The sequence below is a fragment of the Triticum urartu genome, chromosome 1A, assembly GCF_056163025.1.
Source record: "Triticum urartu cultivar PI428250 chromosome 1A, HENAU_Tu73, whole genome shotgun sequence".
NCBI lineage: Eukaryota > Viridiplantae > Streptophyta > Magnoliopsida > Poales > Poaceae > Triticum > Triticum urartu.
The window spans coordinates 28,664,982-28,677,290 of NC_141873.1; positions in this window are offsets into that span (position 1 = coordinate 28,664,982).

The following is a 12,309-nucleotide window of genomic DNA, read 5'->3' on the forward strand; positions in this document are numbered from 1 at the left end:
ATGAGCAGATGCATAGTTAATTTTTCATAGCATTAACATGATGTCTCAAAATATCCAGTTTGCAAATTTAAGATTATGAATAAAGAAAAAATATTGTTTGTGGTTTTCTTTTTGTTACGAAGGACCACTTTTTAAATTCCGGATTCGGAATAAAGAAAAATTAATATATGTGCTTTTCATTTTTTTTGTAGGCAATTCATTGGACCCAAATAACTTTTCATATTGTGGGCTCTCTTTAGAAATATGAATTTTGTTGAATTTTGGTTATCAGGAAAATTTCTTACATATCCTGTCGGATGGAAGGAAGTGATATCACACTTCCGTGTTCTCCCCTATGCTAGAATTCATAGCTGACCAATCTCTTTATTTTTTCATTGGTTAAGGCACTTTTATCATGTACTCTCTGAATTCACAAATATAAGATGTTTTGACTTATTTCTGAATCGGATGTATATAGACACATTTTACTATGTTTGTTCACTCATTTCAGTCTATTTAGTGAAAAACATCTTATATTTCTAAGCGGATGGAGTACTATTCAACTATTATTCATCTTGTTTTTATGTGGTTTTGCAATATTTTATTGTGCACTTGTTTTTCCTGTGAAATGTATTACGTTTTCCCGCAAAAAAGTGAAATGCACTACGTTTCTTCCTGAGACCAATAGCATGACTCATGGTAACACGGGATTAATATTATAATGCTGCTTCCAATGTTAAATACATGGCCTAGAATAAAATTTAATCTTATAAACAACACATGATCACAATATTTTGTAAGATACATAAAACAGGTGGCAATCTTAACTAGACATAAATTACTCTAGGGCAACCAAATATATAAATATATATATATTTGTTCGAAACACCACCAGCCTTCGAATTCTTGGTACTGGTACCGGAAGTACCAGCCTCCCTGTCATTTCTGCCCCTGCTCTCCCTCTGCTTCTTCATCCCCCTGACGATTTCAGCAAGCAGTCGTTCTTTCTCAACAACTGGTTCATCGACCTCCGTCTTGATTGTCAACAGTCCATTTAATGTAACATTAAATGATTTCTCCTCGAAGTTTATAATCCTCCTGTTGAGGGTATTAACCTGTAGGAAAAACCAAAGGACATATGAAGTATGTACCAAACATTTTTACATACGATATAGGGTGTTCTAAACTTGTAATAACAAAGAATTGTGAAGACCTATAGATGCATGCGTGCATAAGTCATGGGACACGTACATACCCGACACCACATCCAGGTGTAGGTATTGCCACGGCAAAACTTCTGCACCGGGCCGTATGGCATGTCCAGTTCCCTCCGAGCATTCACCGTCATCTCGTGCAGGTACTGCCGCATCTCCTCCTCCTCCTGCTCCCTGCTCAAGCTCACCGCCCCCTCTTCACGCAGCTTAGCAGACTCACTAATGGGCTGCTCTTCCCGAACGACATCGGAAGAGTCAAAAATATTAGTAGGCGTTAGTATTTCATGCACGGTGTTTGCAGTTGCCTCCATTGCTTGCTCCGGTTCAGCAGCAGGAGGTGGTGGTGTCGTCTCCACTGCTTCTGCTGTTGTATATGTATTAAAGAGAATGGTTACGGTTGCGTGATCACTCCGTATGCGATACTCTGTTGTGTTTCTTCTCCGAAAGTAGGGAAAATAAAAGGCATTGTTGGTGGATATGCAAAACTGATTATATATGCTTCGAAATATGTTGAAAGATGTACCAACCATTTACAACAGTGGGGTTTATGATCATGTTCAGCATTGCAGTTTCCACTTGCCATGTGTCGTTTTGAATTGCCGGAGCTTGGTTGAGGTTGGATCTGGCCGGCTATCCCTGGACAGCTTCATAGGTGTCCTCCAGGGTGCCACCCGTTTCCACCCTTACTGCCCCCACAATGTTTGCAAGAAAGTTGAGCACAAACTCACACGTGCGCGTATGGAAACTAAACCATATAAAATGCAACAAAATTAGGGATTGTACATGGATTTCATGGAGAATGTATACTTGTGTTGTGTTTCAGACACTTACTCACTGTACATCCGTTCGGCTCTAGGGACTTGTCCGTCTACAGCAAAGTGATTGCGATGAAGGATAGCATGCTCAAAGGTTCCTCGCGCCGACATGTTACGATTACAGATAGCATCCTCAAAATTTGTGTGGGTCGCACTACGTAGAAAGATGTGAACAAGTGGATTCTCTACAGAATTTACAGACGGAAACTATTTTGTCAACAAATATTGCGACAAGTAATCTTTGTAATATCCTATTTAGGTAGTTCTTATATGTTAGGAATATCATGGTTTTCAATTTTAGTCTTAGAAAAATTTCAACATCAACTGACATCACCAAAATATTCAGTTGAATTCATTTAATCTTTTTAATTTTCTTATAAATATTTGAATTCATGTGTACTACTAAAGTCGTCGAAATATTTTGGCCGAAACGTCTTTATTTCAGCGTCTACTAAAATTACTGAAACTCGATGGATTTTTATTGAAATCTCATTGAAAGGGAAAACCATGAGTATGATCGGTCAGAGTGCATGCATGCGCTTACCACATTGGAACCTGATCTGCCGAACAACATGGAATTGGGTACAGTGTAGTCTCCAAGGCACGAGCAGCATGAAACCTTCTTCATCCTCCATTAAGCCAACGCTTGGCACACCATTGCTGCTGCTGTCGCTCATGAGGGGCGCCTCGGCAATATTAAATTGGTCATTTTGCATCAAGTACTCACACACCATCGAGGAGCAGCCAGAGGAGCCAGGGCTAAGAATGTATTCTTGGCAGCCGGCATCGGCATTTGACTGGAGCCGCAAGTGGACACCTCATCTGGCACTTGAGCGTGTAAGCGTCGAGCCGATGACTTGCGTGGCATCTGTTGGTGGTGTTGGACGGCCGGTGCCGGAGCCTGGACGTGCTACACTTGGTCATTAGCCGCCGCATGTATGTCGTGAGCCATGGGCGAAGGCATCTGCACACTAGTAGAAAACAGGGCTTTGATCCAGGTCGGGTCAGTCCATTAGTCCCGGTTCAGTCCAGAACCGGGACCAATGTGGGCATTGGTCCCGGTTCGTGAGCCCAGGGGGCCGGCAGGGCCACGTGGGCCATTGGTCCCGATTCATCTGGACCTTTTGGTCCCGGTTGGTGGGATGAATCGGGGCCAATGGGCCTCGCTCCTGGCCCACCACCATTGGTTCTGGTTGGTGGCTTGAACTGGGACCAAAGGCTTCCCTTTAGTCCCGGCTCATGTCACCAACCGGGACCAATGAGGTGCCTATATATACCCCTCGCTCGCGAGCAGAGCACCCCAGTGCTCTGTTTTTCTCTGGCCGAGGGGGAGAGGGCTTGGTGGTGCTCTAGCTCACCTCCTATGCACACAAGGTGTTCGATGGTATGCCCGAGCCACACTACTTAAGCTTTCTCCTCTCCAAGTTCGACCTCCAAACTCCATTTTCCATAATATTTGTCTAGGTTTAGCGGTCCGTCACGCCCCGTCCCCGTCTTCACCGCCGTCGATCACCCGCGCCGAGCTCATCGCCGGCACCACCGTGGTGAGCCTCTTGTTCTTATCTTCTTTCTAAAAGGAAAAATATTCTTACTTGTATGTTTACATAGATACTTGTATTATTTTCTTACTTTTATTATTGCATCTTATATAGTGCGATGGTTTTGGTATCCGCCCCCGTCGGCCCTCGTCCTGTCTATGATTCGGATGTGGTATATATATTATCTTTATAACTATTGGTTCATTTATTGTTTATGGAAATTATGCCGACCAACGTGACATAGATTTTATTTATGTAGGATGTATGTGAATCGGAAATGCCAACCGACCCTATTGTCGAGAGGTTAAATTTAGTTGAAGAAGAAAACAATTTGTTGAAGGAAAAATAAAATAAATTGAGTAGGAGAATATAATATTGGAGTTGCATGTTGCGGATGTCGTGATGATCACAAGATCAAGATGGATGCAATGCGCTTGAAGATTAGAAAGATTAGAAAATATACCATTCATACCGAGGCTTGGTATCATTATGTCGTTGGATCAATTGTTACCTTGGTTGCGATTATGATCGCATTTGTTTTCGCATTGAAATGTTTTACATAGTTTCAATGTATGGTTTAATTAATTAGATGCTCTGGAGGGCTATATGTTGTTAGATGAGAACTATGTATGCACTTTGGTTTTAATGTGAGTATGAACTTCTATTAATTTGGACACTTAATTATATATAATGCACGCAGATGAACCGGCAATGGATGTACGGTGACAGACACACCTGCGAGTACATTAAGGGCATGCATGAGTTTCTCGATGCGGCTGAGGCAAACAAGCAGAATGGTTTTATGTGTTGTCCATGCACTGAATGTGGGAATACGAGGTCTTACTCTAAACGGAAAATCCTTCACTCCCACCTGCTTTACAAGGGTTTGATGCCACACTATAATGTTTGGACGAGGCACGGAGAAATAGGGGTTATGATGGAAGACGGCGAAGAAGAAGAGTACGACGACAACTATGTGCTCCCTGAATACGGTGATGCTGCAACGGGGGGAGCTGGTGAAGATCAAGAGGAACCAGACGATGTGCCCAATGATGCTGCAACGGGTGAAGCTGCTGAAGATCAAGAGGAACCAGACGATGTGCCCGATGATGATGATCTCCGCCGGGTCATTGTCGATGCAAGGACGCAATGCGAAAGTCAAAAGGAGAAGCTGAAGTTCGATCGCATGTTAGAGGATCACAAAAAAGGGTTATACCCCAATTGCGAAGATGGCAACACAAAGCTCGGTACCGTACTGGAATTGCTGCAGTGGAAGGCAGAGAATGCTGTGGCTGACAAAGGATTTGAGAAGCTACTGAAAATATTGAAGAAGAAGCTTCCAAAGGATAACGAATTGCCCGACAGTACATACGCAGCAAAGAAGGTCGTATGTCCTCTAGGATTGGAGGTGGAGAAGATACATGCAAGCCCTAATGACTGCATCCTCTACTGCGGTGCATACAAGGATCTAAACGCATGCCCGGTATGCGGTGCATTGCGGTATAAGATCAGACGAGATGACCCTGGTGATGTTGACGGCGAGCCCCCCAGGAAGAGGGTTCCTGCGAAGGTGATGTGGTATGCTCCTATAATACCACGGTTGAAACGTCTGTTCAGAAACGAAGAGCATGCCAAGTTGATGCGATGGCACAGTGAGAACCGAAAGAAAGATGGGAAGTTGAGAGCACCCACTGACGGGTCGCAGTGGAGAAAAATCGAGAGAAAGTACTGGGATGAGTTTGCAAAGGACCCAAGGAATGTATGGTTTGCTTTAAGCGCGGATGGCATTAATCCTTTCGGGGAGCAGAGCAGCAATCATAGCACCTGGCCCGTGACTCTATGTATGTATAACCTTCCTCCTTGGATGTGCATGAAGCGGAAGTTCATTATGATGCCAGTTCTCATCCAAGGCCCTAAGCAACCCGGCGACGAAATTGATGTGTACCTAAGGCCATTAGTTGAAGAACTTTTACAGCTGTGGAATGGAAACGGTGTACGTACGTGGGATGAGCACAGACAGGAGGAATTTAACCTTAAGGCGTTGATGTTCGTGACCATCAACGATTGGCCCGCTCTCAGTAACCTTTCAGGATAGACAAACAAAGGATACCACGCATGCACACACTGTTTAGATGACACTGAAAGTATATACCTGGACAAATGCATGAAGAATGTGTACCTGGGCCATCGTCAATTTCTTCCGACCAACCATCAATGTCGAAAGAAAGGCAAGCATTTCAAAGGCGAGGCAGATCACCGGAAGAAGCCCGCCATGCGTACCGGTGATCACGTACTTTCTATGGTCAATGATTTACACTATGTAATCTTTGGAAAGGGTCCCGGTGGACTAGCTGTTCCGAATGACGCTGAGGGACACGCACCCATGTGGAAGAAGAAATCTATATTTTGGGACCTACCCTACTAGAAAGACCTAGAGGTCCGCTCCTCAATCGACGTGATGCACGTGATGAAGAACCTTTGCGTGAACCTGCTAGGCTTCTTGGGCGTGTATGGGAAGACAAAAGATACACCTGAGGCATAGGAGGACCTGCAACGTTTGCACGAAAAAGACGGCAAGCCTCCGAAGCAGTATAAAGGTCCTGCCAGCTACGCTCTTACGAAAGAAGTGAAAGAAATCTTCTTTGAATGCCTGCTTAGTATGAAGGTCACGACTGGATTCTCGTCGAATATAAAGGGAATAATAAATATGCCAGAGAAAAAGTTTCAGAACCTAAAGTCTCATGACTGCCACGTGATTATGACGCAACTGCTTCCGGTTGCATTGAGGGGGCTTCTACCGGAAAACGTCCGATTAGCCATTGTGAAGCTATGTGCATTCCTCAATGCAATCTCTCAGAAGGTGATTGATCCAGAAATCGTACCAAGGCTAAGGAGTGATGTGGCGCAATGTCTTGTCAGTTTCGAGCTGGTGTTCCCACCATCCTTCTTCAATATCATGACGCACGTCCTAGTTCATCTAGTCGACGAGATTGTCATCCTGGGGCCCGTATTTCTACACAATATGTTCCCCTTTGAGAGGTTCATGGGAGTCCTAAAGAAATATGTCCGTAACCGTGCTAGGCCAGAAGGAAGCATCTCCATGGGCCATCAAACAGAGGATGTTATCGGGTTTTGTGTTGACTTCATTCCTGGCCTTAAGAAGATAGGTCTCCCTAAATCACGGTATGAGGGGAGACTGATTGGAAAAGGCACTCTTGGAAGAGACTCGATAATATGCAGGGACGGATATTCTTGGTCTCAAGCACACTACACAGTTCTACAGAACTCTACCTTGGTGACCCCGTATGTCGATGAACACAAGAACAGTCTGCGCTCCAAACACCCGGAGCAGTACAACAACTGGATTACATGTGAACACATCAGGACTTTCAGCAGTTGGTTGGAAACACGTCTCAGAGGTGACAACACTGTTTGTGATGAGTTGTACTTGTTGTCCAGGGGACCATCTTTGACTGTATTGACTTACAAAGGATACAGGATAAATGGGAATACATTTTACACGATCGCCCAAGATCAAAAGAGCACCAACCAAAACAGCGGTGTCCACTTTGATGCAGCAACCGAGAGCGGTTAATAGTGGATATATGGGAACTTGACTACGGACCTGATTTTAAGGTCACTTTGTTTTAGTGCAAATGGGTCAATCTGTTAGGCGGCGGGGTACAGGTAGACCCACAGTACGGAATGACAATAGTGGATCTGAAAAATCTTGGGTACACTGACGAACCGTTCGTCCTAGCCAATGATGTGGCACAGGTTACCTATGTGAAGGACATGTCTACCAAACCGAGAAAAAGAAAAGATAAGGAAGCGAATACATCATACGATGAGCCAAAGCGCCACATAGTTCTTTCAGGAAAAAGGGACATCCTGGGAGTGGACGGCAAGACAGACATGTCTGAAGATTATGAAAAGTTTCATGAAATTCCTCCCTTCAATGTCAAGGCTGACCCAAGCTTCCAACAATGAAGATTATCCATGGTTACGGCGCAATAAGCAAATGACACAAGCGAAGAAAAAGTAAAGACTTTCTCCCGCAACTATTATGATGATACCATGCCAACTTTGTAACACACGAACATGCTACCATTGTCCGTTTTGTACATGCACATGCTATGTGGGTGAAATTATGATACCATGCCAACTTTCAACTTTTTCAGAGTTCATTTGAAATGCTTTCATGTCTTATGGTTCGGCCCTCGTAATACCATGACCATTAGTCCCTGGCCCATGCCAACTTTCAACTTTCAACTTTCTAAAACTAATGGCACTAACAGAAAGTTTATAATTTTGCTCCTCGCCCCTGGCCCATGACCATTAGTCCCGGTTTGTGCCACAAAACGGGACTAAAGGGTTGGTCCTCGTTGCGGGCAGAGTTTAGTCCCACCTCGCCAACGGAAGGGGGCTGACACCGGTTTATAAGCCCTTCCCTCTCTGCCTTGTTGAGCTCCTCTCAAAGTGAAAATAGATGCCCTAATAGAGAAAAGTTTAACCTAAATTTATAGTGAATTTCTCTGAAATTCATAGAAATTTACTAGGAATTTAGGTTGAATTTTCTCTATAAGAGAATCTATTCTCATTTTTTTAGTAAGTTAATCACAAACTTGTGATTCAAACAATTTTCAAAGAATTCAAATTTTAACTATTCAAATTTGAAAACTAATGGCACTAACAGAAAGTTTATAATTTTTCTAAAACTAATGGCACTAACAGAAAGTTTATAATTTTGCTAACCTAAAAGCAAACAGAATTAAAAATTAAAGCAAAAAAACAAAAGAAAATAAATAATGCAAAAAACAAATCAAAAAAACAGGAAAACAATTATTTTTATAGTAAAGTTAATCACAAAATAAAATAAATAAAGCAACAAAGAAAACAAAAAAACTAAAAAATGTTTTCAAATTTGAAAACTAATGGCACTAACAGAAAGTTTATAATTTTTCTAAAACTAAAAGCAAAAAGAATTAAAAAAATAAAGCAAAAAACAAAAGAAAATAAATAATGCAGAAAACAAAATAAAAAACTGGAAAAAAATTAAATATAGCAACAATAAGTATTTTGTTGTAAGTAGAAACAAAAAAAAACAAAAAAACAAAAAAAGTGCCACCTACTGGGCACCCACGGCCTGAATACGACTAGAAACCCTACCATGGACCAGGATTCAGGCCTGCGGGAGGCCCAGTAGGCCCACAGGCACACATTACACGGTTAGGCCCGAAAGCCTGCTTTAGAGAGGAGCTCGAGAGGGAAGGCGCACCGCACCTTATAAACAGGTGCGGCTCCCTCTCAACTAGCGAGGTGGGACTAAACATTTAGGCGCGGGGCGGCACAAGGCCTTTGGTCCCGGTTGGTGGCACCAACCGGGACTAAAGGGGGCATTGGTCACGGTTGGTGGCACGAACCGTGACCAATGCCCCTCTTTAGTCCCGGTTGGTGCCACCAACCGGGACCAAAGGCCGCCGCTTCCCGCCCTTTGGGCTGCTGAAAATTGGCCTTTGGTCCCGGTTGGTGGCACCAACCGGGACTAAAGGGGGGCATTAGTCCCGGTTTGTGCCACGAACCAGGACTAAAGGCTTTGCTATATAAGCAGCACTTAGCAGTTTCTCGAAAATCCATCCCTTTCTTCTCCGCCCGATGCCCGCTGCTCTGCCTCGTCGCCGTCGCCGCCGAGCCGTCAGGCTGCTCCACCTCGTCGTCGCCGCCGCCTCCGACGCCGTCAGGCTGGTCCTGTTGGGTAACGTAGCAATAATTCAAAATTTTCCTACGTGTCACCAAGATAAATCTATGGAGTCATCTAGCAACGAGGGAGGAGTAGATCTACATACCCTTGTAGATCGCGCGCGGAAGCGTTCAAGAGAACGGGGTTGATGGAGTCGTACTCGTCGTGATCCAAATCACCGATGATCCTAGCGCCGAACGGACGGCACCTCCGCGTTCAACAAACGTACGGAGCAGTGACGTCTCCAACTTCTTGATCCAGCAAGGGGGAAGGAGAGGTTGATGGAGATCCAGCAGCACGACGGCGTGGTGGTGGAAGTAGCGGGATTCCAACAGGGCTTCGCCAAGCGCTGCGGGAGGAGGGAGATGTGTCATGGGAGGGAGAGGGAGGCACCAAAGATCAAGGTAAGAAGTCCTCCATCTCCCCACTATATATAGGAGGGCCAAGGGGGGGCGCCGGCCCTAGGAGATCTAATCTCCTAGGGGGGTGCGGCCAAGGGGAGGAATCCCTCCTTGCCAAGGCACCTAGGAGGTGCCTTCCCCTCCTAGGACTCTTCCTTTAGGGTTTCCCCCACCCTAGGCGCATGGGCCCTAGGGGGAAGTGGCGCCCCAGCCCACTTTGGGCTGGATCGCTTCCCACTTCAGCCCATGGGGCCCTCCGGGATAGGTGGCCCCACCCGGTGGACCCCCGGGACCCTTCCGGTGGTCCTAGTACAATACCGGTGACCCCGAAACTTGTCCCGATGGCCGAAATAGCACTTCCTATATATAATTCTTTACCTCCGGACCATTCTGGAACTCCTCGTGACGTCCGGGATCTCATCCGGGACTCCGAACAACTTTCGGGTTACCGCATACTAATATCTCTACAACCCTAGCGTCATCGAACCTTAAGTGTGTAGACCCTACGGGTTCGGGAGACATGCAGACATGACCGAGATGACTCTCCGGTCAATAACCAACAGCGGGATCTGGATACCCATGTTGGCTCCCACATGTTCCACGATGATCTCATCGGATGAACCACAATGTCAAGGACTTAATCAATCCCGTATACAATTCCCTTTGTCTAACGGTACGATACTTGCCCGAGATTCGATCGTCGGTATCCCGATACCTTGTTCAATCTCGTTACCGGCAAGTCTCTTTACTCGTTCCGTAACACATCATCCCGTGATCAACTCCTTGATCACATTGTGCACATTATGATGATGTCCTACCGAGTGGGCCCAGAGATACCTCTCCGTCACACGGAGTGACAAATCCCAGTCTCGATTCGTGCCAACCAAACAGACACTTTCGGAGATACCCGTAGTGTACCTATATAGCCACCCAGTTACGTTGTGACGTTTGGCACACCCAAAGCACTCCTACGGTATCCGGGAGTTGCACAATCTCATGGTCTAAGGAAATGATACTTGACATTAGAAAAGCTTTAGCATACGAACTACACGATCTTGTGCTATGCTTAGGATTGGGTCTTGTCCATCACATCATTCTCCTAATGATGTGATCCCATTATCAATGACATCCAATGTCCATGGTCAGGAAACCGTAAACATCTATTGATCAACGAGCTAGTCAACTAGAGGCTTACTAGGGACATGGTGTTGTCTATGCATCCACACATGTATCTGAGTTTCCTATCAATACAATTCTAGCATGGAAAATAAACGATTATCATGAACAAGGAAATATAATAATAACCAATTTATTATTGCCTCTAGGGCATATTTCCAACAGTCTCCCACTTGCACTAGAGTCAATAATCTAGTTCACATCGCCATGTGATTAACACTCAAGGTCACATCCCCATGTGACTAACACCCAAAGAGTTTACTAGAGTCAATAATCTAGTTCACATTACCATGTGATTAACACTCGATGAGTTCTGGGTTTGATCATGTTATGCTTGTGAGAGATGTTATAGTCAACGGGTCTGAATCTTTCAGATCCGTATGTACTTCGCAAATTTCTATGTCATCTTGTAGATGCAACTACTACGCTACATTTGGAGCTATTCCAAATAACTGTTCTACTATACGAATCCAGTTTACTACTCAGAATAATCTGGATTAGTGTCAAAGTTTGCATCGGCGTAACCCTTTACAACGAACTCTTTTACCACCTCCATAATCGAGAAAATTCCTTAGTCCACTAGTTACTAAGGATAACTTTGACCGTTGTCCTGTGATCCATTCCTAGATCACTCTTGTACCCCTTGACTGACTCATGGTAAGGCACATTTCAGGTGCGGTACACAGCATAGCATACTGTAGAGCCTATGTCTTAAGCATAGGGGACGACCTTCGTCCTTTCTCTCTATTCTGCCGTGGTCGAGCTTTAAGTCTTAACTTCATACCTTATAACTCAGGCAAGAACTCCTTCTTTGACTGATCCATCTTGAACACCTTCAAGATCATGTCAAGGTATGTGCTCATTTGAAAGTACCATTAAGCGTTTTGATCTATCCTTATAGATCTTGATGCTCAATGTTCAAGTAGCTTAATCCAGGCTTTCCATTTAAGAACACTTTCCAAATAACCCTATATGCTTTCCAGAAATTCTACGTCATTTCTGATCAACAATATGTCAACAACATACACTCATCAGAAATTCTATAGTGCTCCCACTCACCTTTTTGGAAATACAAGTTTCTCATAAACTTTGTATACACCCAAAATCTTTGATCATCTCATCAAAGCGTACATTCCAACTCTGAGATGCTTACTCCAGTCCTTAGAAGGATTGCTGGAGCTTTGCATACTTATTAGCATCTTTCAGGATTGACAAAACCTTCCGGTTGTATCACATACAACCTTTCCTCAAGAAAATCATCGAGGAAACAATGTTTTGACATCCTATCTGCAAGATTTCATAAATGATGCAGTAATCGCTAATATAATTCCAACAGACTCTTAGCATCGCTACGAGTGAGAAAGTCTCATCATAGTCAACACCTTGAACTTGTCGAAAAACATCTTAACGACAAGTCGAGCTTTCTTAATGGTGATACTTACCATC